This window comes from Theropithecus gelada, chromosome 3 (genome assembly GCF_003255815.1).
Source record: "Theropithecus gelada isolate Dixy chromosome 3, Tgel_1.0, whole genome shotgun sequence".
NCBI lineage: Eukaryota > Metazoa > Chordata > Mammalia > Primates > Cercopithecidae > Theropithecus > Theropithecus gelada.
Window position 1 is genome coordinate 172,951,718 of NC_037670.1, and position 7,128 is coordinate 172,958,845.

Below are 7,128 nucleotides of genomic sequence, written 5' to 3' on the forward strand. Positions count from 1 at the left end.
CCAATTTTGGCTTGAGTACTTCTAATTTGTAGTTCAGGCTTGACATTTTGATATTGACTTGAGTACTTTATATACCTTGCTGGATATCTTTGATAATTCACACTTACAATGAAGAATATACCTACAGATATTTATAAACATAAAGTTAAGCCTAGAATTTATTCATTCAATATTTATTTTCTTCGAAGTATAATGAGCTTTTGCTGCTCGAAAAGTACTCTCCAACCTGAAAAGCAATTTCTAAAAATATTTGTTTTCTTCAAGTCAACTGTATTAGTTATGAATTAGAAACATAATTTATTTTAAAACTTTAAGCTCTATTTCTAAATCTTGCTATTTTATTTATAAATCTAACAAATTTTATATGAAAAAGAACAGCCACTTTTATTTGTCCCTTTGTTAATATTTCGATGAACTCTTACCTGACCAAATCATCTTTAAATGTTTAACATGACTTAGAAAATTAAATTCCCTTAGACACCTAAACTCTGATTACAAAATTAACACATCTGGTTCTCTCACTTCAAACACCTAGGAAAATGTCTTAGCTTAAGTTCTCTGCCCCCATCAGGTAGCAGTAAGGCTGTCTTCTCATGACAACCTGTCATCTGTCATCATACTGACTCCCTCATTGCCTGCTGTCCACTGCCAGGAGGAGACCAAATGACCTGACCAGTTGGCGCCCACAGCGTTAGGTACGGTGGAAAGCATATTGTATTCCCTATTGAAAGTGTCCGGACAAGAATTCATGTAAAAGTGGGCTGAGCGTGGTGGCTCACGCCTATAATCCCAGCACTTTGGGAGGCTGAGGCAGCTGGATCACTTGAAGTCAGGAGTTTGAGACTAGCCTGGCCAACATGGCGAAACCCTGTCTCTATTAAAAATACAAAAATTAACCAGGCCTGGTGTAATCCCAGCTGCTGGGGATACTGAGGCAGGAGAATCGCTTGGACCCGGAAAGCGGAGATTGGAGAATCGCTTGAACTCGGAAGGCGGAGATCGCAGCGAGCTATCACACCACTGCACTCCAGCCTGGGCAACAGAGCCAGACTCCATCTCAAAATAATAATAATAATAGTAATCATTCATGTAAAAGTAATTAGGAAAAAATGGTAGAGGAATGGAGAATTAGGGATAGGAAGGCGAGGAGGTCAAGTAAGAGTAACAATGTCAAAGTCGCATATAGAGTACCTCCAACTCAATCCAAGAGAGCTCTGGAGACAACATAGGTCACACTTGAGAACTGTCCTAATTAGCAGCAAAAGAGCAGATAATTTATACCCCAGTAGCCATCAACTATTGGCCAAGGGCGGCCCCGAGGGAATATACTAATAAATTATCAGGCATTTCCAGCTGTGGCCGCTGGAGGGCAGCCCTCCAACAAATAGATGTGGGTCCTTCCTGCTAGGAGAGAAAACTCTCTGGAACTAGTGTGCCCAAAAATGGTACAAGGTCACAAGGGTCATGGGGAGAGTACTGCCCACCCGTTGCACCTGCCAGATCCATTTGTGCCTGTCAAGGTAATCTTCTGCGACAGTGGCTAGTCACAATTTCTAGAAGACAAGGCTTTGAAGAGAAAAATGAGTGGAACAAGTTCCTACTGGTTGGTCCTCAGACTGTAACTGATTTTCTTCTCTCTCCTCTACTCTCCATTCTAAATTTCCCTCATTCTAGGCCAGTATTTGTCTGATGGGTCATCTCTGAGGAGCCTGCACCCCTCGTTGTCACCCCTTTGTCACACTGTAGTTGCTATAATTGTCTATTTACAGTTATAAGTGCAGAGCAGTAAGATGTGCCCTGGTGGGTTCTATTTTTGTTCCGTTTTGTTTTTTGAGATGGAGTTTCACTCTTGTCACCCAGGCTGGAGTGCAATGGCACAATCTCAGCTCACTGCAACCTCCGCCTCCCGAGTTCAAGAGATTCTCCTGCCTCAGCCTCCCGAGTTGCTGGGGTTACAGGTGCCTGTCACCATGCCTGGCTTATTTTTGTATTTTTAGTAGAGATGGGTTTTCACCATGTTGGCCAGTCTGGTCTCGAACTCCTGACCTCAGGCAATCCACCGCCTCAGCCTCCCAGAGTGCTGGGATTACAGGCGTGAGCCACCGTACCTGGCCTCTACTTTTGAAAAAAATTAAAAATTCGCCAGCACAGTGGCATGTGTCTGTAGTCCAAGCTTCTCAGGAGGCTGAGGCGGGAGGATCACTTGAGCCCAGGAGTTCGCAATTGCATTGAGCTACAACCACACCACTGCACTCAGGCCTGGACAACAGAGGGAGACCCTGTCTCAGAAAAAAAAGAAAAAAGATATGCTTTTATTAGCACCATGGTCTAACCAACTGAACTAACCAGCTCCCCCTAAGATATGTTTTTAAAAGGACACTCCAATATTCTTCCAGGTCAAAAGCTGGACCTGGCTCAAGGGTGGTTTAGCTAAAAATGGGCTGCCACAGTGCTAGAACCCAACTCAAAAGTGACCTTGAGAAGGGGTGGCGAGGGAAAAGCCTTTCAGTAGCAGGCCTTTCACTCAGCATGAAGGGAAATGTGCCCCAAGGACAGGATACGAATATACATGGACTTGGCTGGGTCGTCAGGAGCATGGGAGGATGAAGACTGGCTGATGGGGGAAAGGCAGTCTGAGAAAAAGTTGTGACATGAGAGGGGCGTAGCCAGTGGATCCCTTGGTCATGTGTCCACTGTTGCACCTACTTAGCTATAAAGTGAGCTCCTTCATGTAAGGTAGCGTTTTGCAAGATCTCCTATCAATAAATTGGGTATTTTGTGTGCCCTTAGACAGTAGTGGCAGAAAATTTAAACCCATATCCAGAAGCCATACCAATTCTGATCACAAAGAAATCATGCCACATATTTCTAGGGTGAAAAGTCTCTAGTATAATCGACTTGCCACCAACTGCCTAAGTGGTCTCAAGAGATTGCACCATGTTGGCTAGGCACGGTGGCTCACACCTGTAATCCCAGCACTTTGGGAGACTGAGGTGGGCAGATCACCTGAAGTCAGGAATCTGAGACCAGCCTGGCTGATATGGTGAAACCCTGTCTCTACTAAAAATACAAAAATTAGCCGGGTGTGGTGGCAGGCACCTGTAATCCCAGCTACTTGGGAGGCTGAGGCAGAATTGCCTGAACCCGGAAGGTGGAGGTTGCAGAGAGCCGAGATCACGCCACTGCACTCCAGCCTGGGAAACAAAAGGAGACTCCATCTCAAAAAAAAAAAAAAAAAAAAAAAAGAGGTTGTACCATGTCATGGAGCCCAGTATTAGTGTCTGCTGCTGACAGGCAGAGTAGGAGTCAAATTAGCCTTAGTGATCCAATTCTGTCAGGCACATTCACAACCTCTACCTCTCCCACTAAAGTTATTCCCCTGGTCAACCCATGGTGTGAACACTGGGCTGGCAGAGGACAGCAGCTGGCTGACATCAAGGTGAGTCATGCTGTCCATCTGCTTATCCAGTGACTCCTCTAAAGTGGATGTTCCTGGCTGGGCCTCGATGATGATACCAGAAGTCTCACACACTGGGTGACTCCCCAGGTCCACCTGCAGGCCTCTTTCCCAAACTCCTTCGCAGACCACTTCTTCCAGGGTCCTGACAAACCAGGCAAGCCTTAGCCACTGCTCAGGAGGCCAAGTGCATCCTTACCCGGGACACTTTTCTCCACGCGAAGCAGCAGCTCTGTGGAGAGGGTTTGCGCTCACCGCAAACTTCAGGACCACTTCTGAGTCAGGCAGTCCTGCAGTAGGAGTCCAGCCTTCCACAAACCAGGCCCAGACTGTTTCCTCCATCAGTTGGCAATAGGGAGCACCCCACAGGGCCATGGATAGAAGCTTGGGAGAAGAATGGATGCAAGGGCACTGAATGACATGGGGTCTGGACCACCTCTTTGTGTAACTTACTTCTGCCCCAGCCATGCTCAGATTCCATCCTGGATGCAGCACTTTCACCTTATCCTAGACCACTCTGCGCTCACGCCACTTTATGACTTGGTAGACCTGACAGCAGCACAGCAGCCAACTTGTGATAGGCGCTCTGGTCATATGTCAGTTGATATCCATAGTCAAAATATACTTCGTGCCTGTATTAGTTCGTTTTCACGCTGCTAATAAAGACAGACCTGAGACTGGGTAATTTACAAAGGAAAGAAGTTTAATGCACTCACAGTTCCACATGGTTGGGGAGGCCTCACAATCATGGCAGAAGATGAAGGAAGAGCGAAGGGATGTCTTCAATGAGGCAGGCAAGAGATTTTGTGCAGGGAAACTCCCCTTTATAAAACCATCAGATCTCATGAGGCTTATTCACCATCATGAGAACAGCATGGGAAAAACCCGTCCCCATGATTCCATTACCTCCCACCAGGCTCCTCCCATAACAGGTGGGGGCGGATGATCACAATTCAAGGTGAGATCTGGGTGGGGACACAGAGCCCAACCATACCAGTGCCCAACAGCATAAGAAGAGCTTTTTCCAAGGAGGTATATTTCCCCTCCCCAGGTGGCATGGCCTTGTTCAGAATTTTGGAGTCTACATTGACACGCTCTTAATGGGGTTTGCCAAGAGACGGTGTCTTTATCAAGCGTGGATTCCTCTAGCATTGGGGATCTGCCGAGCCATATGGCCCCAGTAGCAGGATCATTTGTTCCACAGCTTGGACCTGCTGCTAAGTCCTCTCTTGCTCTGGGGCCCACTCAGAAGTAACTACCCTCCCTATGCAGGTACTCGCTGGGGGTCAGAGAGACAATCACTGGAATTAATAAGTCTGAAATGGAAAAAGGATCCAAGAGCAATGACAGCATCTGCCGCGGAAAGCAAAAACTCCGCACTCTTTTAAGTGATTTTCATAAATCATAATAGTAAATGTAGTAGATCAAATTTGCTTACATGTTGCAATGATTGTCTAAATACCAGAGAATACTCAAAGAACTCAAGATTACAGATTATTACCACACCTATATAAACACACCTAAACTGAATGCAGTGTGACTCACACCTGTAATCCCAGCACTTTGGGAGAGTGAGGTAGAAGGATCGCTTGAGGCCAGGAGTTCAAGACCAACCTGGGCAACGTAGTGAGACCCCCCCCCCCATTTCTACAAAAATAAAAATTAAAAAGTTAGCCAGTGTCTCTTCCTCCATGCTGCCTACAGAGGTGACAACCATCTGCTTGACATGATGGCTGACCTCAGACCCTTCATGAAGCCCAAGATTGTCAAAAAGAGGACCAAGAAGTTCATCTTGCACCAGTCAGGTCGATATGTTAAAATTAAGTGTAACTGGTGGAAACCCAGAAGTGCTGACAACAGGGTTTGGAGAAGATTCGAGGGCCAGATATTGATGCCCAACACTGGTTATGGGAACAAAAATAACAAAGCACATGCCGCCCAGTGGCTTCTGGAAGTTCCTGGTCCACAATGTCAAGGAGCTGGAAGTGCCGCTGATGTGCAACAAACCTCCCTGTGCGGAGATGGCTCACAGTGTTTCCTCCAAGTACCGCAAAGCCATATGGAAAGAACGGCCCCGCTGCCCTCAGAGTCACCAACCCCAATGCCAGGCTGTGCAGCAAACAAAATGAATACACAGCTCATGTGCACACTTTATTTATGTTTAAATAAAACCATTAAGACTGCCAAACATTTAGCCAAGTAAGGTGGCACACGCCCGCAGTCCTAGCTACCCGGGAGGCTGAGGCGTGAGGATTGCTGGAGCCCAGGAGTTTGAAGGCTGCAGTGAGCTATGATTCTGCCACTGCACTCCAGCGTGGGTGATAGAGTGAGATCTCATCTCTAAAAATAAAATAAGGTAACATAATAACAAATAAACACACCTTAAAATGTGAATTAATTTCTTCATCATCTGTATTAGTCAGGATTCTCTTAAAAGGACAGAACTAATAGGCTATATATATATGAGTTTATTATTAACTTACATGATCACAAGGTCCCACAATAGGCTGTCTGCAAGCTGAGGAGGAAGGAGAGACAGTCCGAGTCCCAAAACTGAAGTACTTGGAGTCCCATGTTCGAGGGCAGGAAGCATCAGCATGGGAGAAAGATGTGGGCTGGGAAGCTGGGCCAGTCTCTCTTTTTCACGTTTTTCTGCCTGCTTTATATTAGCTGGAAACTGATGAGATTGTGCCACCAGATTAAGGTCTGCCTTTCCCAGCCCACTGGCTCAGATATTCATCTCTTCTGGCAACACCCTCACAGACACACCCAGGATCAATACTTTGGATCTCTCAATCCAGTCAAGTTGACACTCAGTTTTAAACATCACATCATCTCTCTACTTTTTAAAAAATATCTTCCTGGGGAAATGATTTTAAGGAGGTTAACTGATTGAAAATTCAGAATCAAAGAATTTCCAGATCATTGGGGGCATCGCTCCTCAGGATGTTTAACAAAATGCTCCACAGAAACTATTGAGATGAAACCCACTGAATGGACATCATTGATTTGACAAGTCAATGGAGTTTTTCTAGCTCTATTTCCATCAACAAGGTTTTAAGCAATCCCGTAAGTTTCAATTTCTTGAAACTCAATTCCTTTCCCCTAAATGACCTATGTGTTAAAATAAATGTGGACTTTTTAAAGTCCCTGGGTTTCACTTCATCTTGTGGATGAAACTTTATGGTGTAACCTCCTGAAATGCAGTCTGCTGCATACCGGCAGAAAACGAACTCCTTCATCAGTCTCTATTCCCACCCCCTTGCTTTTTTGTCTTTTTCTTCATCTCATTGACCACCTTTTTTTTGAGATGGAGTCTTCCTCTATTGCCAGGCAGGAGTGCAGTGGTGTGATCTCAGCTCACTGCAACCTCTGCCTCCCAGGTTCAAGCAATTCTCCTGCCTCAGCCTCCCGAGTAGCTGGGACTACAGGTGCCTGCCACCACACTTGGCTAATTTTTTTTGTATTTTAGTAGAGACGGCATTTCACCATGTTGGCCAGGATGGTCTTGATCTCTTGACCTCGTGATCCACCTGCCTCAGCCTCCCAAAGTGCTGGGATTACAGGCATGAGCCATTGCGCCCAGCCTGACCATTTTTAATCACTGTTCGGTTTTGTTTGTTTGTTTGTTTGTTTTTGAGATGAATTTTGGTTTTTAAATTTTTTTAATT

The 7,128-nt window shown here is 45.5% G+C and overlaps 1 pseudogene; it reads left to right on the forward strand.

The window, feature by feature from the left end:
- The first annotated feature begins 5,186 nt into the window (after positions 1-5,186).
- LOC112621736 lies at positions 5,187-5,626 on the forward strand (annotated as a pseudogene).
- The last annotated feature ends 1,502 nt before the right edge of the window (positions 5,627-7,128 follow it).